The sequence below is a fragment of the Odocoileus virginianus genome, unplaced genomic scaffold (genome assembly GCF_023699985.2).
Source record: "Odocoileus virginianus isolate 20LAN1187 ecotype Illinois unplaced genomic scaffold, Ovbor_1.2 Unplaced_Contig_2, whole genome shotgun sequence".
Classification (NCBI taxonomy): Eukaryota; Metazoa; Chordata; class Mammalia; order Artiodactyla; family Cervidae; genus Odocoileus; species Odocoileus virginianus.
Window position 1 is genome coordinate 4,771,088 of NW_027224319.1, and position 24,119 is coordinate 4,795,206.

General features: G+C 43.2%; 1 protein-coding gene and 1 long non-coding RNA gene across 2 annotated transcripts in view; one reads left to right on the forward strand and one right to left on the reverse strand.

Moving 5' to 3' along the window:
* Nucleotides 1–17,804, reverse strand: part of SCAP (SREBF chaperone) — a 97,947-nt gene extending 80,143 nt beyond the window's left edge. Inside the window, exon 1 of the mRNA XM_020916028.2 lies at nt 17,666–17,804. The gene's annotated coding sequence lies outside the window, so the exon portion shown is untranslated. The remainder of the gene's footprint in view (nt 1–17,665) is intronic.
* Nucleotides 17,805–18,710: 906 nt separating this feature from the next.
* On the forward strand, nt 18,711–21,771 carry LOC139033779 (uncharacterized). Its single transcript, XR_011486254.1, has 2 exons — nt 18,711–18,794; nt 21,219–21,771. It is a non-coding gene; the product is annotated as an uncharacterized lncRNA (long non-coding RNA).
* Nucleotides 21,772–24,119: the final 2,348 nt, after the last annotated feature.

A 24,119-nucleotide genomic window follows, 5' to 3' on the forward strand; every position in this document is an offset into this window, starting at 1 on the left:
TAAGTGGGCAGAAGATCTAAATAGACATTTCTCCAAAGAGGACATACAGATGGCCAAAAAACACATGAAAAGATGCTTAACATCACTAATTATTAGAGAAATGCAAATCAAAACTACAATGAGGTATCACCTCACACAGGTCAGAATGGCCATCATCAAAAAGTCTACAAACAATAAATGCTGGAGCAGGTGCACAGAAAAGGGAACTTTCGCACACTGTTGGTGGGAATGTAAAGTGGCACAGCCACTATGGAAAACAGTATGGAGGTTCCTTAAAAAACTAAAAGTAGAGCTACCATGTGATCCAGCAATCCCACTCCTAGGCATATATACAAAAAAAACATTTGAAAAGATACATGCCTCCCAGTGTTCACTACAGCACTATTTACAATAGCCAGGACATGGAAGCAACCTAAAAATGTTCATCGACAGACAAATGGATTTAGAAGGTGTAGTATATATGTACACAATGGAATAATACTCAGCCATAAAAAATAATGAAATATATAATGCCACTTGCAGCAACAGGAATGGACCTATAGATTGTTCTAATGGGTGAAGTCAGACAGAAAAAGACAAGTATCATACAATATTGTTTATATGTGGAATCTAATAAAAGGTACAAATGAACTTATCTACAAAACAGAGAGCTAGAGATGTAGAAAACAAACTTACGGCTGCCAGAGGGTAGAAGCAGGGGGATAAACTGGAGGGTTGGGACTGACATACAAACACCACTGTACATAAAGCAGACAACTGACGAGGCTCTGCTGTGGCGCACGGGGAACTCTACTCAACACTGTGACAGCCTAAGTGTGGGAGACGAATCTAAAAAAGAGTGGATACATGTATAACTGATCCACTTCGCTGTGGACCTGAAACTAACATAAGACTATAAAGCAACTGTACTCCAATAAAATTTAAAAAAGAAAAAAAAACCAGCCTACCATATAATCCAGCAATTCCACTTACATACATCCAAAGATATCATTTCTTGAGGAGATTATCTGCATGCCTAGGCTCAGTTCAGGATTATCCACAGTAGCCAAGACATGGAAACAGCCTGCCTGTCCATCAGCAGATAAACAGACATGGCAGGGCTCTGTGTATTAAAGTATCAATCAATCACAAGAAAGAAGGAAATCCTGAAATTTGCAGCAACATGGAAGAATCTAAAGAACATGATGGTAACTGAAATCAGCCAGAAAGACAAATACTGTATGATCTCCCTCATAAGTGGAATCTAAAAATAAAAGTGTCAAACTCATAGAAACAGACAGTAAATGTAGATGCCCATCAGCAGATGAATGGATGAGGAAGCTGTGGTACATATACACCATGGAATTTACTCAGCCATTAAAAAGAATTTATTTGAATCAGTTCTAATGAGATGGATGAAACCGGAGCCCATTATACAGAGTGAAGTAAGCCAGAAAGATAAAGACCAATACAGTATACTGACGCATATATATGGAATTTAGAAAGATGGTGACGATAACCCCATATGCAAAACAGAAAAAGAGACACAGATGTACAGAACAGACTTGTGGACTCTGTGGAAGAAGGCGAGGGTGGGATGTTTAGAGAGAACAGCATCGAAACATGTATATTATCTAGGGTGAAACAGATCACCAGCCCAGGTTGGATGCATGAGACAAGTGCTCGGGGCTGGTGCACTGGGAAGACCCAGAGGGATGGGGTGGAGAGGGAGGGGGGATCGGGATGGGGAATACGTGTAAATCCCTGGCTGATTCATGTCAATGTATGGCAAAAACCACTACAATATTGTAAAGTAATTAGCCTCCAACTAACAAAAATAAATGGAAAAAAAATTTAAAAAAAAAAAAAAAAAAAGGAACAGAGAGTAGAATGGTGGTCACCAGGGCCTGGGAGAGATGCAGCGATGCTGGTCAAAGGGCAGAAGCTTCACTGGTAAGATGAATAAGCTCTGGGGAACTTAACACACAGCACAGTGACCTCAGTAAACAATACTGTGGGCACTGAAAACTGCTGAAAGAATGGACCACAAGTATTCTCACTACAAAACAAGAAAAAGGTAACTGAGGTGATGGATGTGTTGATTAACCCGACTGTGGTCATTATTTCACAAAATACACATGTCAAATCATCATGTTGCATACTTTAAATAAACACAATTCTGTTAATTACACTTTAATTAAACTGACCAATGCTTGAATATTTATATACATATTTACATTTAAAAATATACAGTAAGATACAGACTTCAACTACATATTTACATCCTTCTCAACCTCAAAGCTAAAGCCGAGCCCAATGGGAACACATTAAAAGACTTCCCATTAAAATCAGAGGCCAAACAAAGCTATGTACCTCACCACCAATATTTACTACTGTTGTGGAGGTACCACCTATCACAAAAAGACAATAGAAGGAAGACACAGGTATACAACCAGAAGAAAAAGTTATTTGTGGATAATATTATATACCTAAAAAATCCAAGAGAAGCAACTGAAGACCTATCATAATTAATTAAAAACCAGGTAAGATGACGAAAATTAATATATACAAATCAACACATCCACATACATCATCATCGAGTAGGTAGAAGGGAAAATGCTTCAGCATTAAAAACAAATAAGAAAGACCTGAGAATACACTTGGCACGAAATCCAAGTGTATTAAGAAATCCATCAAAACTAAAACCAGACTCAAAGAGAAAGGCATGTAATCTAAGTAGGGAAGATTCATCATCAAAATGTCACTTTTCATACACTAACCTAAAACTGTAATTTAGTCCCAATAAAAATAAACAGGACTTTTAACAAACAAACTTGTCTTAAAGTTCATATAGAAAAACAAAAAACAGCAAGGAAAGTTGTGAAAAATAAAGATAATGAATTAGAATTTACTTTATCAAACACTGAAATATGCTATAAAACTAGGGTAACTAAAATGATACCAACACATTAAAACATGGATTAATATCTACAATTGAAAGTCCAGAAACAGACCCAATATACATGATATGTGGCAAAGTATATCGCACATAGTAAATGATAAAGGATATTTAAAGAAGTGAGGAAAAGATGAATTGTTCAAAAAAAGGTATTTCAACAAATGAGCAGCCAATTGGGAAAAATTAAGTTGGACCCACACTTCACACCAAAAAAATTCCAAATGGATAAAGACTAAAAGGTTAAAAATGAAACATAAAAAGTACTTTAAGAAACCACAGGAAAATTTTTTATACACTTCTACCAGGGGAAATCTTTCTATGTATGACAGAGAACCCAGAAGCCTTAAAAAGTCAATTAAAAATCAATTTTTTTCATGACAAAACCATCCTAAGTATCGATAAAAAATATTTAAAAAGCTATAAAAATATAACTGCAACTCCTATCACTGACAAAGTGCAAAGTTTCTTCCTATATAATTTTTTTTTTTACAAAATTAAGAAACACCAAAGCCCAGTAGAAGAACAGGCCAAGGATACAAACTGACTTCACAGAAAACGGAAATGGCCCTTAAAGCTTAAATTAACTTTTCTATAGGATGAACTAAGAAGTTTGGGGGAAGGGAATCTAGTTTTTTTTTTAACCTAACAAACTGGCAAAGATCAGGACTTCCTGGTGATTCAGCAGTTAAAAATCTGCCATGCCAGTGCAGGGGACATGGGCTTGATCCCTGGTCCAGAAGCTAGACCCCACAGGACTGGGAGCAGCTGAGCCCGTGAGCCACAGCTCCTGAGCCACTGTGCCACAAGCAGAGAGTCCATGTGATGCCACAAGATCCCCCGTGCTGCAGCTAAGACGCGACACGGCCAAATAAGTACATTTAAAAACAGAAGAATGGCCAAGTCCAAACTGTGAGACACCGCTGTGTTGGTGAGGGTGTGGATAAACAGCACTGCCGCACTGGCTGGGAGCTCACGTGCACAAAACCTCTACGGAGGTGTAACCTGTGAGAGTGATCACCACCACAAAAGCACATGCTCACCTCCCGGCACTCCTGCCTCAGGTAAGTAAACGGACACATGCCCTTGGCCATGCGTGGACTGATGCATACAGAACGCCTCAGCAGTGTCTGCATCAGCAAAATGCAAAACACCTTACCTATCCATCGATAGAGAGCTGGCTAAATAAAAACATCCTGACAATGGAATACTCTCCAGTTGTAAAAAGACAATAAAAAGCTCTTACGTATTGACAATGATCTATCACAAACAGTGAAAAGAGCAAGTGTGCTACTTTTCATGTAAAAGAAAGGAGTTCTCTGTGTATTCGTCTGTATTACACACAGAACAGGCCTGAACAGACACTCGAGAACTTGTAACTCTGGCTGCCTCTGGGAAAAGGATCTGGTGTCCAGGGGCAAGATGGAAGGGAAACATTCTGGTGTATACCCTGTTGTATATCTTTTAAATTTTGTGCTATGTGAATACAGTACTGCCCTGAAAAGCTAAAATTAAAAAAAAAAAAGTGAAGGCCTCCCTCCAGGAGCAGCAGCCTTCTACACTGAGCTTCTGTAACTGTATTTCCACTTGGCTTTGTGTTTGTTCTGACTTTCCCAGCCTCCCCTGACTGACTGTGGTTCCTCCTGGGAGGTCACAGCTGAATCACCTTTGTGTTCCCTAGAGTGGCCAGCACCTCATTTGGTGCCGAGAGGAAAGTCACTGTAGGTCTGTTCACTGTACTAAACTAGTCCACTGGTGCAAAGAATTTATCTTTGGAGGGCAAGTTGATTTGCAAAGTGGATCAGTGATCAGGACAGTAAATTCTGCTTCTCTAAGCATTAAAATTACCCAAATAAGCTGGAAGGATTTTCAGCAGACTTAAATTAACAGTACTGAAAAAAGAAAGGAGTTTCAGTTAATGAATGAAAGCTGGTTTCAAAGAATTTGAAGCCTGAAAACATGATATTCAAGAGGATGACTATTGCCACAATTAGGGTAATTGTTTGGATGGCACAGCAATACCCGTATTGAAGGAAGACTAAAGGAAGACTAAATTAAACAGTTGTGATGGTCATTGCAAATAACCATTACAGGATGCTGACCCCTCTGCACAATTCAGCATCAACAGATACATTGAAGACTTTCTTCCACAACGCCAGCAACCTACATTTTTATTCCCTCTTGACATGGTCAGCAATGACTAACAAATGGATTGAACTGACTGCTAAGAACATGGGCAAAGAATCTGTATTAAAGCTAGAAACAATGCAGGAGTTCAATGGGGAAGGCCTGTCATTTCGTAAGACTGCTGGCCCAGAGGTAGGGTGCCCTCAGCCTTGGTCTCAGAAGCACGGCCAGGACCAGACTCCCGCTCTCAGCCACACAAAGGATGTCCAGACCTCACAGAATGGAAGCCTCTTGCCTGTGGCTTCCCGACAGAAGTGTGTTCTGCTGGAAAGTACCATGCTTCTTGAGAGTTTTCTCAAAAGTGAAGGTGTGATGAGTCTAGATTTTATTACTGTCTCAAGGGCTTTTAATATAAACACCACATGGAAGACGGTTCCATTCCAAACACAAAACATGCCAAAGACTTGTTTGTGAGGGAGAGAGTGCCAAAGAGAGCCAAGAGATGAGAGGGACACCTGGTAACAACTTTTTCAGGAACTGGTACTGGGAAAACATGACAGCTCCACGCAGAAAAGTTAAAGTGGGCCCTTCCATCGTTTATAAAAATTAACTCAAAATTGATCGAAGACCTAAACAAAGAACTAGAACTAACAAAACTCTTAAAAGAAAAACATAGGGGTAAAACCTTCATGATACTGATTCTGAAAGGATTTTGTGGACATGACACCAAAAGCACAGAAAAAAAAAAAAGATAAAATCATTTTTGTACATCAAAGAAAACTACCGACAGAGTGAAAGAACAACCAGGAGAATGGAAGAATATATTTGCAAATCATATATCTAAGAAGAGATTAATATCCAGAATATAGAAAGAACTGCTACAACTCAGCAACAACAACAAAAAACTCAATTCAAAAATGGGTAAGTAGGGACTTCCCCAGGGGTCCAATGGTAGGACTCTGTGCTTCCACTGCAACAGGCACGGCTTTGATCCCCAGTCGGGAAACTAAGATCCCATGTGCCCGCTGCATGGCCAAAAAAAAGAGAAAAAAGGGCAAAGGACTTGAATAGATACACTGAATACAAATGGACAAAAAGCACATAAAACTGCTCAACATCACTAATCATTACAGAAATACAAATCAAAGCCATAATGAGATATCACTTCACACCCAATAGGTCAGCTTTTATTTCTTAAAAAAAGAAAAATAATAAGTGTTGGGACACATGACTGTGCTTGCAATTCATCTAAAAACTAAGACATATTATTTGAGAACATGTAATGTATTAAGGAATTTGGAGGGAAATTGCTACATTACTTTATATGCAACATACACTATATGTATGTTCTGTATATGTACAATCAACGCACTATTTCTTCTCAGTCTGGTTCTAGGAATTATATGAATATACAATTATTAAAGTACCCCCACAAAATAAAAAGGACTTCCCTAGCAGTCTAGTGGTTAAGACTGCGCTTCCAATGCAGGGGTGCAGGTTCGATCCCTGGCTGGGTGCAGGTTTGATCCCTGGTTGAAGAACTGAGATCCCAAACGCTGTGTGGCGTAGCCGAGAAAAAAGTATCGGTAAGGATGAGACGTAACTAAGTGATACATCACAATGGATCACTACTCTCTGCTTTTGTGTATATTTCAATTTAATGATAATAAACATTAACAAACAGAGAAGGCCTTTGAAATGTACAAGGCTCTTTCAGAATGTACCCCTTTACAAAATTTAGCAGCAATGAATACACAAGGATGAAAGACCTAACCTTACAGAATAAAAACTCTTAAAAGAAAACAGAGGGCAAAAGCTTCACATTAGATTTGGCAATTCCTTGGTATAATACCAAAGGCACAGGGAACAAAAGAAACATAAACAGACTGGACTTCATAAAAATGTTTAAATTGTGTGCATGAAAAGAAACTATCAACAAAGAACTTCCTGGGATCCAACGGCTATGGCTTCACATACTCACTTCCAAGGCCCAAGATTCAGCCCCTGGTTGGGGAACTCATATCCCATAAGTTGTGCAGCATGGACCAAAAACACAGAGATACTGTCAACAGAGTAAAAAGGCAACCCACAGAACAGGAGAAAATATTTACAAGTCATATATCTGATAAAGGATTAATATCCAGAATATAAAGAAAAGTCCTAAAACTCAACGACAACAAAAAAAAAATCTGATACAAAATTAAAAGTTTAAAAACAAATAAATAAAAAATTTTTAATAAAAATTTTTAAAAAGTGATCTGATTAAAAAATGGGCAAAGGGCTTGAATAGACATTTCCCCAAAGAAGATATACAAATGGCCAATAAAAGCATGAAAAAATGCTCAACATTACTGATATCTAAGGAAATGCAAACTCAAATTACAGTAAGTCAATAGCAACCACGGAAAACACTTCAGAAATGTTAACCGAACTTGCTCTGAACCTAGGACAGTGCCAGTGCTACAGCTGCTGGGACTGAAAAAACAAAAACAAAAGCCCACCACTACAGACTCCGGCCCATTTATAAACACTTAGGAAGGCAGGATTTAGCAACGTGAAGTGAAGCAGGGGGCTAGTAATTTCAGACAATATACAATCAATACTGGGCTTCCCCGGCAGCTCAGAGGTAAAGAATCGGCCTGCAATGCAGGAACCACAGAAAGCCACAGGTTCAATCCCTGGGTGGGGCAGATCCCCTGGAGGAGGGCATGGCAACTCACTCCAGTATTCTTGCCTGCAGAATCCCACAGACAGAGGAGCCTGGCGGGCTACAGACAGTCCACAGGGTCACAAAGAGCTGGACACAATGAAGAGACCTAGCACATACACACAATCAATACTAGGTTGTGGGTTCAGGATACAAACTCATAATTGCTTTCTTGATGAATTAAAGCAGATGCCAGTATACTTAAATACATATTGCTGCAACCTTACATCAATTTATTAGACATCTCCTCTGTTGTCTCTTTCATCCATTTTATAAACTGTATAAGCACAAATTTAAGGCAGTATTTACCATTTATTTTTTTTTAATTTATTTATTTAATTGGAGGCTAATTACTTTACAATATTGTAGTGGGTTTGCCACACATTGACATGAACCAGCCATGGGTGTACATGTGAGTATTTATTATTTAAATTATGGATACTTTTAAAAGGTTTTAAGATCAAATTGAGTACATGAACTTCAGGAATATTAAAAAAATGGTCAACTCTGTGATCAAGATCTTTAGTTGTTAAACTGCTTATGCTATAATAAATTTCAAAGTACACATGAAAATGAGATTTAGAAATGCCGCTCTCTTCTAGGCTCATATCTTCTAGAGTACACTTTCACTTCTGCCTTAGTTGCTGAAGATATCTTTCTAAATCAATGTATGATGCTGTCAATGGATCCTATCTCAGGTCATAAGCCTTCACTTGCAAACATTAAGAAAGTTAGTCTTAATTTGACTACTGATCAAGGGATAAATTTTATTATTTGTTAAATGCTGGACTATATTATGGAAAATGTTTTTTCAAGAAATCATTTTAAGTACATAGATCAGTGTTTTTTACAGGTAAAATGCTAAAATAAGCTGCCCATGATATATATAAATATGTTTGAGTTTTGTAGAATATTACAAATTAACAACAGAAAAGATATTTAATTTATACAACAAATATGTTCACACAAATTTGTATGACTTACGAAGAATTGATATTTGAGAAAAGATTTGGTTCACTTACACTACATATACTTTCATAGCATTAGGTACCTTGTACTTTAAACCTGTGACAAACTGACAAATTTTTAAAGGGGAAGTATTACTGTAAAATGAACAATTACGTATTTCTAAAGACTGTACTGCTGCAAATTTCATCGATAAAGCTCTTTATTTAGAGTTTTAAACAAATATTCTTTCTTCAATTAAACATTTTCATACTGGAATGATGCAAGTTAAAGTGATAAAGAATATTACTAAAATAAATGTTTATATATAAGAAAATTATTCTTAAAGGTATTCTCAGTGAATAGTTGAGATCTGTACTATGCAACCATTTTCTTTTTTTTTTTTTCCATTTATTTTTACTAGTTGGAGGCTAATTACTTTACATCATTACAGTAGTTTTTGTCATACATTGAAATGAATTAGCCATAGATTTACATGTATTCCCCATCCCGGTCCCCCCTCCCACCTCCCTCTCCACCCGATCCCTCTGGGTCTTCCCAGTGCACCCGGCCCGAGCACTTGTCTCATGCACCCAACCTGGGCTGGTGATCTGTTTCACCCTAGATAATATACATGTTTCAATGCTGTTCTCTTGAAACATCCCACCCTCGCCTTCTCCCAGAGTCCACAAGTCTGTTCTATACATCTGAGTCTCTTTTTCTGTTTTTATGCAACCATTTTCTATGTTGATTTTAAGAAATCTTTTAAGAAATTTGTTCACCAAAAAAATATAAAAAAAAACTACAAAGAGAGATAATCACCTCATAGGCATTACAATAGTTACTATCAAAAAACGAGAAAACAACAAGTGTTAGCAAGGATGTGGAGAAACTGGAAACCTTGTGCATTGCTGGCAAGAATGTAAAATGGTACAGCCTCTGGGGAAAACAATCTGATGGTTCCCAAAAAATGAATCATAGAATTACCATAAAATCCAGCAATTCCACTTCTGTGCTGGGCCAAGAGAACTGAAAACAAGTTCTTGAACTAATATTTGTATACCCATGTTATTAGCAGCATCACTCACAATAGCCAGAAAGTAGAAACAATAATAATGTCTATCAACAGATGAATGGATAAACAAAATGAGGTATATACACAGAATATTATTAAGCTTTAAAAAGGAAGTAATTCTGACCCATGCTACAACATGAACCATGAGAATATTATGCTACATGAAACACACCAGTCACAAATAGAATAACAAGGTATAATTTCATTTACATGATATACTTAGTCAAAATCATAGTTATATAAAGTATTTAGGATGGTTACTGCCAGGTACTCGGGAGAGGAAAAAATGAGTTACTACTTAATGGATATAGAGTTTCAGTTTTGCAAAATGAAAAGAGATACAGAGAGAATGGGCTTCCCTGGTAAACTAGCTGATAAAGAATCCGCCTGCAATGCAGAAGGTCCTGGTTCGCTTCCTGAGTCAGGAAGATCCCCTGGAGAAGCGATAGGCTACCCACTCCAGCATTCCTGGGCTTTCCTGGTGGCTCAGACAGTAAAGAATCTGCCCACAATGCGGGAGGCCTGGTTCAATCCCTGGGCTGGGAAAATCCCCTGGAGGAGGGCATGGCAAACCACTTCAGTATTCTTGCCTGCAGAATCCCAATGGACAGAGGAGCCAGGTGGGCTACAGTTCATGGCGTCGCAGTCAGACATAATTATCCACAGCACAGAAAGAATGGTGGCAATGTTGCAAAAATTTATAAATGTTTTTTAATATCACTGAACTGTACACTTAAAAGGGTTACTATGGAAACTTGTATATTTACCACAATTGAAAACTGGAACAACAAAAAACAATAAGGAAATGGCAGGGGGCAGGCAAAAGCAGGGTTCAGAGGGATTCAAGTGTACAAAAAAAAAAATGAAAGGATATAGGATAGGGACACAGATTTGGAGACAAGAATGTAATCACTGTAATGTTTAGAAAAGACATGAAATGTGTTTTTTATGGTAAAATTTGAGAGAAAGAGCAAAATGTCTAGCCATTAAAAAGAAAAAAAACAATGTCATAAGCCAAAAGTAAGCTTAATATAGAACGCACAAGCCAGAGGACTCTGAATAGAAATGAGACTATGAGCTCCCTAGGGACCAAGGCAGAGAGAACCATTCTGACACCCTTCACAGTGTGGTTTAAACAAAATATCAAGCCCATGGTTCAGAAGAGGCATGACCACTCCCAGGCACTGGACCTGAAGGAAATTTCTAACTGGACTCACAGATTTTCTTGGAGGCTTCTTGTACAGCTCTTAACATGAGCTGACGGGGCCGTGTGAAGCAGGAGGAGGCCAGAAACATGCTGCTAATGATCCAGTTTCATTCAAAGACAAAACACTGCCTGGGTCAGGTGCACCGAAGCACGTGCCAGGACAATCCCACGGACATTCTTCACCACAGCTGAGCTCAGGACAGCTTTTGAGGGGGTGAAGAATTCAAGCTTATCCTCCTGACAAGAATATGAGATGCAACATTCTCTGTTGCCTGCTGAAGTTAGGTTATGATATTCCTAACAGTCACTGTTGCTGGGGGGACAACTGAGAATGAATGTCAAACCCAACCAGGGCTCATGCCTGAAAGATGAGAACTAATCGCTCCCTGAAGCTGGGACAGCACAAGGCTTCCCTGGGGGCTCAACGGATAAGAATCCAATTGTCAATGCAGGAGACACGGGTTCAATCCAAGGTCTGGGAAGATCCCACGCGCCGTGGAGCAACTGGGCCTGTGCACTGCAGCCCAAGAGCCTCAAGTGCTGAGCCCAAGCGCCACAACCTCGGAAGCCTGGGTACCCTGCAGCCTGTGCTCGGCACCGAGAGAAGCCCCCAGTGAAAAGCCTGCAGGTGGCAGCTGGAGAGCAGCCCTCACTCACTGCAACTAGAGGGTCCGACGCAGCCAAAAATAAATGAATAAATACATTTATTTTAGAAATTCTTCCATCCAAGTGGCCTCTTACAAAAAAAAAAAGATAAGGCAGCATAAACACTGCCTGGTAGAGGGAAGAAGGGGTGGATGTGCCAACCTGGGGCAGATTATGAGAGTGGGGAGCTACTGAAGATTGTTGAGAGAGAGAGACCATGACTGAAGACTTCGTGAGTGACAGCGCAGTCTTCTGAAAGGTGCAAACGAAGCCCACAGCCACAGGCAGCAGGCTGGACTGGACGAGGCTGCTCAAAAAGAAAGCCACTGAAAAACATCAAAATAAATGAGAGCCCATGTTTTTTAAAAAAAAACCAAAAATGTTCTAGAACAGTTTTATACATGAAAAAAAGTGTTCACACAGAAAATGGACACAGAACAGTATGAACCCATTACACAGAGAAAGAAAAAAAGAGTGAGCAAGGAAGAAGCCTGAGAAGAACCCTGCAGGTGATCACCACTGGGATTACAGACAATGTAAACTGTGTGCTTGCACATGGGTGAGCTTATTAATTTTTAAGAAGATGAGTGATTCGAATTAAAAAAAACAACTCTAATTCGTCAACTTAGAAACTGCAGGGAAAGCAGAAATAGCACTACAGTTGAGGATATAATTATGACAATATCTAAAAATAAAAAGGAAATTGACTGAAAACAAGAGCCAGATACATACAGCTCTTCCTCAGTTTATACTGGAGTTACGTCCTGGTGTGTGTGTCTGTGTGTCAGTCGCTCAGTCATGTCCGACTCTGGGCAACTCCATGACTGTACCCTGTCAGGCTCCTCTGTCCGTGGAATTCTCCAGGCAAGAACACTGGAGTGGGTTGCCATGCCCTCCTCCAGGTACAGGCTGATAAACCCATCCTAAGCTGAAAACACTGTAATGCCAAAATTGCATTTACTACACCTAGCCTGCTGGATGTCATCACTTAGCCTAGCCTACCTTAGATGTGCTCAGATCACTGACATTAAAGTTGGGCAAAACCATCTAACTCAAAGTCTATTTTAAAATAAAGTGTTGAATATCTCATGTAACTTATTGAATACCGTACTGAAAATGAAAAAACGCTTGTCTGAATACAGAATGGCTCTAAGTGTATTTTAGTTGGTCACCCTCATGAGTACATGTCTGACTGGGAGCTGTGGTTCAATGCCGCTGTCCAGCATCACTAGAGTGTTGCTGTCAACATATCACAGCCCTGAAAAGATTAAAAAAATTCAAAACTTGGAGCATGGTTTCTGCTGAATATATGATTGCTTTGGCACCATCATATCACTGAAAAACGGTAAGTTGAGTCATCATTAATTCGGAGGACTGTCCAAGCTTGGCAAAACGGTAAGGAGATGCTGATGAGATTCCAAGTGAAACATGAAAGCACTGACCTTGTGCTGTGGTTTTACAGCCAGGGCTCACAAACTGTGGTTCCCTCAGGCAGCAGCGGCTCAGCAGTAAAGAATCCACCCGCAATGCAGGAGACACAGGAGAAGCAAGTTCGATCTCTGGGTCAGGAAGATCCACTGAAGAAGGGCATGGCCACCCACTTCAGTGTTCTTGCCTGGAGAATCCCATGGACAGAGGAGCCTTGTGGGCTACAGTCCATGGGGTCACAAGAGTCAGACACGACTTAGCAACTAAGCATGCAAGGCAACAGTAGCAGCACCTAGTAACCTGTTCGAATTTCAAATTCCAGGGTCTACCTCTGACCTACAGATTCTGGAGGTGAGGTGAAATAACTCTTCCAGGTAATTTCAATTCACATTTAAGTGTGAGAACCTAGGTATGAAGTAATACTGTCTCATCTGGATAAAATCGGCTTATATAATTAGGAAACTATATTTCTTGCTCAAAACCCATTCTGTTATTTTAACCTAAACTCCTGAAGAACACTAATCTATTCAATTTTGAAATAAGCTGGAAGATGACAAAGATATTTTTTAATTAGAATTCTGAAACCACTCATTCTGAAATAATGTACTAACCACTGCAGTGGAATGAAGAATCTAGTTTGCAAGAAGCGATAAGGAATCAACATGCTTAGAATTTCAACATTTAGATGATTTGAAAATATTCTAAGGTTGCAGAATAGCACAACTACAACTATTACAAGTGCCATATTTGTGTACACTGATTAGTCTCTTGGGCTTCAAACTCAATTAACTTGTTCAAAATAGAAGAAGTTCACCTGCTACAATGTTGATGGGAATGCAAATTGATACAGCCAATAAGTGGAAGAGTATGAAGGGTCCTTAAAAAACTAGAAACTGAACTACCATGTGAGCCTGCAATCCCACTCCTGGGCAAAAGTATATATGCACCCCAATGTTCACTGCAGCACTGCTTACAACAGCCAAGACGGGGGAGCAACCTCAATGTCCATCGACACAGAAAGGGATGAAGATGTGGTGCATATATACAACAGAATGTTACTCAGCCATTAAAAAGAATGAAATAACGTCATTTGCAGCAACACAGATGGACCTAGAGAGTGTCACAATGAGTGAAGTATTTAAAAGAGTCAACCAACAAGGACCTACAACACAGCACATGGAACTCTGCTCAAAGTCACCACCTGTGACAGCCTGAATGGGAGGAGGGTTTGGGAGAGAATGGATACATGTATATGGATGGCTGAGTCCCTCTGCTGCTCACCTGAAACTACCACAATATTGTTACTTGGCTATAATCCAATATAAAATAAAAAATTTAAACTCTGAAAAAAAAAAAAAAAAACAGAAGAGGTTCAACAAAATTTTCACTTCCTTTTTTTTTTTTTTTTTGGCCACACCACAAAGCTTGTGGGATCTTAGTTCTCTGACCAGGAATTGAACCCAGGCCCTCAGCAATGAAAGCACAGAGCCCTAACCTCTGGACAGCCAGGGAATTCCCAAAACTTTAGTTTTTAAAGAACTATGTCAGTCACTATAGCTTCAAACATAGAGTACTACTATATTTGCAACATAAAGGTTGCTGAAAAACCAAATCTTTCACACTCAGAATGCAATTTCTAAAATAATTTATAATTGGTTATTAATATAAAATACCCTCTCTGATTATGTAGAATTACACTGAACTTTACTAGACTTCCAACTTAGGAACAAATGGTTAGCATGACACTTTACATATTTTATGAATTCAGAAAATGCTGAGTATTAAATAAACCAGTGGTTTCTTAATGTTTTTATGAACTCCCAACAACAAAAATTCAAGTACATATCCCCAATATATGTGTACATATCCCCAATGTTTGTGTAAAAATTATATATAGGTACTACTGTGATAATACCAACTGTACTTATAAAATACAAAATAAAAATTAAATAAGGCTGAAATAAAAAGACTGGCTTTATTTTTTGGTCCTGAGACCCATGTGCCCCCATGATGCGTACACACACCCCCCTTGGACTCTACTGCAAAGGAGCACAGCCCTGCAAGCCGCGTCCTGGGCCACTCAAGGGGGGAGCTACGGAATACAGAGGTCAAATGAATAGCTCCTTCCTGTTGAGTTCCACCATCCCTGACTCAAGTCTGTGACTCTGGGCTCCTCCCTTCACCCCGACATTGTCCTCTGCTACCTCTCACTTGGTGGGTAGTGGAGAAGACTGTGAAGCCAGCAGACGCAAGAACGGCATAAAAGCATGGACTCTGTTTTCAGACAAACCTGGGTTTGCAACTGGGCTTGGCTTCTAACTCACCGGGTGACCCAGGGCCAGTCAGATAACGTCTCTAAAAGTAATGAGTGAAGAGGGTGATAACAGGGTCATCCCTCCTGGTTATTATGATGGGTAAGAGAGATAGGCTGCTATGAGAGCACTCGGCAGAGAATCTAGATAGCCCAAGTGTTCAATAAAATATCTTACCCAGAATTACTACTTCAGGAGGCAAAAGAAGTCACCTGGACTTAGTTTCAGCAGCCAACATAAGAAGGGAAGATGTTACTGTGGAAGGCCTCCCTTGGGGCTCAGCTGGTAAAGAATCCGCCTGTAATGTGGGAGACCTGGGTTCGACCCCTGGGTTGGGAAGATCCCCTGGAGAAGGGAACGGCTACCCACTCCAGTATTCTGGCCTGGAGAATTCCACAGACTGGATAGTACATGGGGTCGCAAAGAGTTGGGCACGATTGAGCGGCTTTCACTTCTACGCTTCTACTGTGGAAGTAGTAGGTAGTGGAGTCGGGCAGATGTGCTTTGAAGGCCTGATCCCCAGTACAAGCTGGGTAACCCTGGCAACTCAATTTCTCCATGAGCGGGGAGTCTTCTTATCCATTCAGTGGGAGTGTTGATACAAACTCTACATGAAGTGCCTGTCAGAGCCAGTAAAACTAACACTCTCACTCTCTCTAGTCGCTAAGTCATGTCCAACTCTTGCGACCCCACGGGCTGTAGCCTGCCAGGCTCTTCTGTCCATGGGATTCTCCAGGCAAGAATACTGGAGTGGGTTGCCATTTCCTTCTCCAACTAACACTAGTGGGAACCAAAGGGCCACCGAGGGTGAGGGTAGGCAAATAACACATAAACCTGTGTTATTCCACAGTCCTTGGGACACATTCAAGTACACACTAAGAGTAAGCATCCTCTAAAGCCTACCATCAAATGTTAAGAAATGCCTATGTACCAAACCCCCCAGGTATGGCTCATTTCCCAACTGGACAGGTGACTTCTTCATAAACTACCTCAAGCAATTCACAATCTTCATGCCTCCATTGTTATAAACCAGGAGTAGCAGAGTTTTTATACCCACCTCCTGACAGTAAACCAATCTAGATGAGGGGCGGGGCGGGGGGAGGGTGAGAGAGACCTAAACCAGTAAATACACAGCACATGAAGACCACTGGAGAGGTGCTGTTTTTGCCACAACAGCAAAAGAAAAGCGAGGTCTCTCAAACACCAGAGTTGTTCATAATCAATGAGAATTACTTCAGTTTCAATAAACCACTGAAAGAATGACTGTAGAGATATACTAATACACATTCTGGGTGTTTGGTTTTTTTTACATCGCGTGTCCCCCACAGGAAATGCTGCAAATGTGTGAGACACCTAAAATTCTCATCAACATAAAATTATAGATACAAGTCGTCAATTAGAGGAACACTTAAGAATACACCCAACCGGACACCCTTGCCCCTGGCTCCCTTACAAAAGCTTCAGTTTTTAGCTCGATACCTTAAGATGGCAGTACCCCCATAAGGCCACTGCATAACCCAACTTCACAAACGCTGGGTCAGAAGCACACTCAAGGCTAGCATCGTGAAAGAAACCTTTACTAAGTCCGCTTCGCAAAATGTATTGCAAAATCCCCAGAAGGAGTTAGTCGCCCAGCTCTATCACCACAGAAGGTGCGGGCAGTGAGGGAGACGGAATCGGGGGAAGTCACCACGGCCAAGAGCACGTCCACCTGCACAACCATCCTGACTTCAGGCTCCTGCATGGTACACTGGGGTAATGAGCCCACCAGAATACAAACAGAGGCAACAGTAGTGGGCAACGTTGATTTGTGAGGGAAACAGAAAACTAGAAACCAGGCAGAACCCAGGAAAGCAGCCAGCTACGTGTTGCCTCTCAATCAGATCTCGCATAAGAGACAGGTGCGGACAGCGTGCCCTCCCCTCCCCGCAAAACCCAGACAGTCCAAAAGCAGGTTCTAGAACCGGCAGCTCCCCGGGGCACGGCGGGGCCCCGGAGGCGCAACAGCGCGACCCCCTGTCAGGCCAGCGGTCGCTGGGGGCCGAGGAGGGCGGCGGGCGCGCGCGGTGGGCCCGGCCGGGGGCGCGGCCGCGGTGAGGGTGGGGTTGCGCCAACCCGGCCCCTTCTCCGGCCGCGGTCTCCCGGCGCGGCCCTCACGGCTGCTGGACAGCGCCCACGCCGGCGCGCCCGCGGCCCTCGCGGCCCCCATCCCGGAACCCCGCGGGCCGCGCAGCGTGAGGCCCGGGCCGGCCGGCGGACGCTGAGGGCACGCGCGCGGAGGTACCTGTGGCGGCAACAGCTTCTCGGCGGCGGCGGCCGCGGCGGGAGGACGGGGGCGGGGCGCGGCGTGCGCGCTCCCGGCCCGCGCGGTCGGTGCGAGGCGCCCTCCCTCCCTGCCTCCCTCCCTCTCCCCGCCGCCCGGCGCCCGCGCAGCTCTCCGCCCCTTCACCTCTCACCTCCTACCTTTCCCCTCCCGCTCCCGCCCCCACCGCCCTTCACATGTGCTCCCAGCGGCGCGCGCATGCGTGATCGAGCCCCGCCGCCCGCGACTCCCGCTCGCCCCCTGGCGCACGCCGGGCCGAACGACTCCCTGGTGGGGAAGATGTCCGGGCGGGGCCGGCGAGGCAGAGCGTCACGCTGGGACAGAGCCCGGAGCAAAACACGGGAGCTTTTTAAAGGCACCAGGGTATATTAGCAAGAACACGCACAGGGCGCCCGTGTTCCCTGTTTTATAACAGCGAAAAAGTAAAAGTAGCCGAAGTATGCAACAAATGCAGTTGGGTCAAATTATGTCCATAAAAGTGACTTTCTCTAAGGCCTTTTGAAAACGATGTTGCTGTTCAGTTGCTAAGTCGTGTCCGACTTTTTGCGACCCCATGGGCTGCAGTAGGCCAGGCTTCCGTCCTTCACTATCCCCTGGAATTTGCTCAAGTTCATGTCCATTGGGTTGGTGATGCTATCCTACCATTTCATCTTTATCTTTAAAAGGCTAAGTTTTATGAATACTTAACTAATGTGGAAAGATGTTCTTAAGAGAAGGTTCAAACTGAACTCAATTTAAAAAAATCCAAGGAAAAGATTCTAGAGTGATGCTGATGTGTGCTCAGTGGACACCTCTGAGTGAAGGATCAGGGTGTTGAGATTCTTCCATTTGCTCACGGGCACACAACCATTTTTCTGCATGGAACACGTTTGTTGTAATAGCAATAGCTATGTCCACTGTTTACTCTTGCCAGGTGCTTGAAACCAAGTCACCCTAAAACCAAGTTCCTCTGTGGAGTTTATGATTAACCTCTCTAGCCAAATGTTACTCCCTTTCTTATCGGCCGCCTGTTTCCCTCCAGACTGAGGAGTATCAGGGTAAAGAGGGGATTGAAACCCAGCATGACCCTGTGGTGCCGTCCAATAAGCAGGTAAGTTACCGGGTGCCCGGAGGCAGCCACCAGATGTGGCTTTCTTGACATTCTGCGCTCCATTCCTATGATTTAAGGGCCCTGTAAGGGCCACCACGATGCTTGCCCTTGAACAGGTGTCAGTAATTAATGATCTTAAGGGAAGAGAGAAATGCGGGAACAGAAAACAGGCCATCAATCAATAGTGTAGGGATAAAGCAGAGACCTAGTTCCCCCTCAAGGGATATACACCACCATACATCTTTGAGTTCTGCAGGAACCAGGCCTGCACCCAGTGGAGGATGGAACAATGGTGCTGACCCTCCTGACTTCAGTCACCTAAAGCTTGGACTGCAGGTTCAATCCCTGGACCGGGAAAACTCCCTGGAGTAGGAAATGGCAACCCACTCCAGTATTTTGCCTGGAAATCCCATGGACAGAGAAGCCTGGTGGGCTACAGTCCAGGGGTCAAAAAGAGTCAGACACAACCGAGCATACATGCACACACCCTTAGCTTAAACCTTTCCCAGTTTTGCTGTTTGGGGAGATGCTGCTTTGGGAAAGATGCCTGGTGTTCTCCTTATTTGCTGCAAGTAATCAGCAAACGTTCCTTCTCACAAACTTCGACTTGGTTGTGTCTGTTGCCTCATTACCCACCAAGAGGCGAACCCGGTTTTCAGGTAACACTCCTCAGTAAAAAAAGCCTCTCTGTGGTGTCACTGTTTCTTGTTTGTATGAAAAAGGCTTGACCTTCTCTGAGTTCCAAAGGGCAAATTCAAACAGTTGCTAATCCAGGAAGTGAGGGAATGCAGAAACAGAGGAAAGCAGTCCTGATTCCTCTGCCAGGGATTTATATAACAACAAAGCCTTTTGAGTTCTTCTACTTGAAGGAAGGCCCCCCAGCCAGGTGGATGATAGTAACTTCAGGCTGAGTACAAGCTTCCTAGACCACCACCCTGTTCATCACCAGCCAATGAGAAGACAGTCAAACACACTGCAGCCCTCACCCCAAATTTTGCCTATAAAACCATGAAAACCATGGTGGACATTCAGGTCTTTCAAGCACGACTCACCCATTCCCCTCAAGTGACCCTTGGAATATATCTTCCTCTGCTCCAAAGGCCTACATTTCTGTCTGTCGGGCCTTATTGTGCACCCACCATGTGAATTTGGGTTGGACAACATGGCTGAGCTGAGCAATTTGCACATTCCTTGCATCTGACCTTCCAAAAAACCCCAAGCTAGGTCTTGTTACCAGGTCTCACAAGAAGAGGCTCTGCCCGAGACGAGGGTACAGGTCCCAGTGGACCCAGTACTGGTCCATTCCCGGGATGGGTAGTGATCGTCTGTGCGTCTGAGGGGAACTTGGCCTGATCACGCCATACACAGGTCTCAAGTGTCAGGGGTCAGCCTCACCCCATCATGCTACCCTGGGCACACACCCCTCAGTTTACTCACATCCATCCCGCAGCTATCTAGACATGCAGATGAACCCTGTCCTGCCCTTGAGGGCGGCATCGCTGAGGTTGCATAAAGGGCAGATGTAACCACACCAAGGCTAAAATCAGTGGCTGCCCTTTGGGCAGCTCCAGCCCCCATTACTCCAGTCATGCCCCCTCCCATCAACCCTGTACCAACATCTCCAAAACCTTGCCTTCCTCCTCGCCCACACCACCATCATGGCAAAATTAGACAATAATGGTATTGGGCTGCACCCTCACAGGCTTACAAGCCCTGTGCTTGCCTGCTTCAAGACGGAAGAACGAGCCTGGAGTCGGCAACAGAGACATCAACAGTGTGAAGAGGTGGTCCCCAACCTTTTTGGCACCAGGGACTGGTTTTGTGGAAGACAATTTTTCCATGGACTGGGGGTGGGGGGGATGGTTTGGGGATGATTCAAGTGCATTACATTTATTGTGCACTTTATTTCTATTATTATTACATCAGCTCCACCTCAGATCATCAGGCATTAGATCCCAGAGGTTGGGGACCCCTGCTATAAAAGATGGGGGAACTTACCTAGTCTAAAGCAAGGTCCTGGAGCAACACCCCACCAGTGGCAAGTGGGATGCAGAAGAAAGGGAAACTGATTACCAGCTGTAGGGGAATTGATGTCAGGTGGGTTCATTAGTTACCAGGGAAACCAACGGGAGGAGCACGCCCCAGATGGGCCCTTTGATCAGAACAATCACCAGCTGGGGTGGGGCAAGGACTAGGAAGGTCAGGCACGTGAGCAGCATACAGGTGAAGCAGGCATGTCTCAGGCAGGAGAATGTACCAAGAGCAAGAGAACAGCCATCTTGAGTGGCCTGACCATACAAATGGGGACAGTTGACCTCGGCCCAGAGTGACCTTTTAACATTTTGCCCTGTATTCAGACTTGGCTTTTGGCTCTAGAAGAGAATGTTTATTCTATAAAGGAAGAGGTTTTTTTGTTATTTTTAGGGGGGCAACAACAGAGAGCAGTATACGGGACACTGACCTACACCCAGGACCCAGCTCGCATCACTCTACGACTGATCGTTTGTAATCCATCACCGGGCCCCTAGGAAGCCTTGGGCAAAAGGCACCTCAGTTCTCTGTCACCAGTCTTCCTTCACTCTCCACTGCCTCATTCCTTTTGACAAATATGAAGTCTATCCGATGTTTTTCGTCTTCTGAGTGATGTCCCTCTGCGTGACCAAGTCCCCGATTTCTTCCTTTTCACCGTCAAATTCCTACAAAGAATATGGTTCTGAACTTGGCTCACAGCAGAACCTCCTGGGGGAATGTTAAGTCAGAGTCTTCCTGAGCCCCACCCCAGACCCACGGGACCAAAGTCTTCTCTGCACAGAGCAACAGAAACTTCTCACAACCCCCACCACAGAGATGTACATGACTAGACTGTCTTTTGGGTACACCTGTCACCCTGCTTACTCCCCATCCCTTCCCCACCAAACCATTTCACCCAATCTTAGTTTACAGGTGACTGACCCTCAACAAGATCTGGCCTCCAGAACTGACACTTGGCTAAGTGCTTCTGTGCCCCGCAGCCCTGCCCAAAATCCCCCACTGCACAAGAACCACTGGGGTCCCTCTGAGGACCCTAAGACTCATGGGTCCAGGGTGAATCCACTCTTGAATGTCCCCAAGGAGCTGAATGTAAAGTAGCCATGATCTTAGGGCTTCTCCAACAAATTATTAGGAAAACATGAGGAAAAGTTGAAAGAAACATATAGTTAACAACTATGTAGTGTAGATTCTACAACTATTGATATTTTCTAGTGGTAAAGAATCCACCTGCCAGTGCAGGAGACGCAAGAGACATGGGTTCGATCCCTGGGTCACAAAGATCCCCTGGAGAAGGGCATGGCAACCGACTCCAATATTCTTGCCTGGAAAATTCCTTAGACAGAGGAGTCTGGTAGGCTACAGTCCATGAAACTGCAAAGAGTCAGGCACAACTGAGCACACACAAACAGTATCACATGTTTTTCTAGAAACAACCAAAACTATCATCCCTTTATCCACCTATCGATCTTGTTTCTTATGCATTTCCAGGTAAGTTGCAGATGCCTGATTTTAGTTTTTAAATACAATTCGGGTGGAACAGCTTGTCAACTGAAAAACAACACACAACCTACATGCGAGAATGGTATTTTCTTTGGGGACATGACAGCCAACTAACTACAGCCTGAAAACAGCCTCTCAGATAGCTCTGAGGAACTGTTTCAAAGAGGTAAGAGATGAGCCAGGATACACAGCAAACAAACAAAAAACATGTAGTCAAACACCAAAAGTCTACTGCTAACCACAAAAACAGACCTCTGAAGTATGGGAAGACATGAGTCTGGGCTCACTGAAATCATTCCATTGATATGCATCTTAACCATGAGGGCTAGGGCCCCGGTTTTCTTCATCCTGAATGCCCCTCGGGGTGCACCACTGGTGGGAGGTAGGCAGCTGCAGTGGCTGATGGCTCAATGTCAGGCAACATTTTTTATCGAAATGGTCTATAAGCTCCACTTTGCTTTGCCCTTACTACCCAAAGCTCAACCTTATTTTGGATTGCTCCCCACAGTAAATTAAAAAAAAAAAAAAAAAATGGAGCTTAAGAGTTCATCCAGAAGTAATAACAATTTGGGAATCTTGAGATTCCATGCGGAGCCAAATCTCACAACAACCTTGAAAAATAAGGGCTAGGTTTATCTCACAAACGAAGACAACTTCCTTGAGAGGGGAGGACATTTGCCCAGGGTCACTCTGGTAACTGATCAAGCACATAACAGCCACAGGACTCTGGCTGGGTTCCAGACCACTGCCCGGCCACCTCAGCCTGTCATGGACACAGAGAAGGGTGTTCATGATGAAATGGCGCTCTCTTCGCAATCACTTGCACTACCGATCATGCTCACGCTGAATTAAGCATTAGTGATAGCAGCTGGCAACGTGGTAAGAGCACAAAGGCCCGATTTAGGACCAGAATCCTTGGATTTGAGTTAAGGGTCTGACATGCAGCTGCTCTACAGTCAGAAAATTAACTTAACCTCAGGGAACCTGGACTTCAGAGTCAGGTTCCAAGATGCAACCAAGAAAACTGACCTCTGTGGTTTCCAAAAAACTTACATCACTATGAACACAGGTGAAACTCTTAGATTCTGAGAGCCAGCAGTCATCTGAATAACCGTGATAACAGTCATTAAAAGCACTCAAAATCTCCAAGTTGTATTAATATTCAATCAATGCCTTTAACTCTCAAGTTCCTGAAATGTGTCAGAGACAGGGATCCAAGTTAATTCTCTGCACTGGAGAAGCTTAGTGCGCTCCTTCAAACAAAACCTTACAGGCAATATTCCGAGGTCATAATAGCTGCCAATAATAGTGACAACTATTGATTGTAAAGCCCAGAGATAGGCTTTACAATGTTATTAATACCTCATAAAATCCTCACCATGGCCTTCAGAGGCAGGTCAGGTACATACGCCTCATTTTAAGGATACAAAAATGAAAGCACCCAGAGCCGTAACAACCTGTTTGAGGTCACAGAGAGGCAGCATCAAATGGCAATCTGCACAACCCCGAAGTTGAACTTTTGCCACTGAGCTTTCAAGTGCTGTGGGTGGGAGTTGGTGGGCAGGCTGCCAGAGAGAAGGGACCACCAAGGGGATGCCGTATGAGCAGGGCCTTGTAAGGTAAGAGTTTGCAGCAAAACAGCTACTGCTTAAACCATGTGCCAGGGCTACGTTAACATTCATCACTTATTTGATCCTGACAATGTTTCAAACCCCATGAAACAGGCTTCTTGTCTCCCCATTTTGTAGATGATGAAACAGGGCTGGCGAGGTTAAGTCACTTGAGATTATAGTC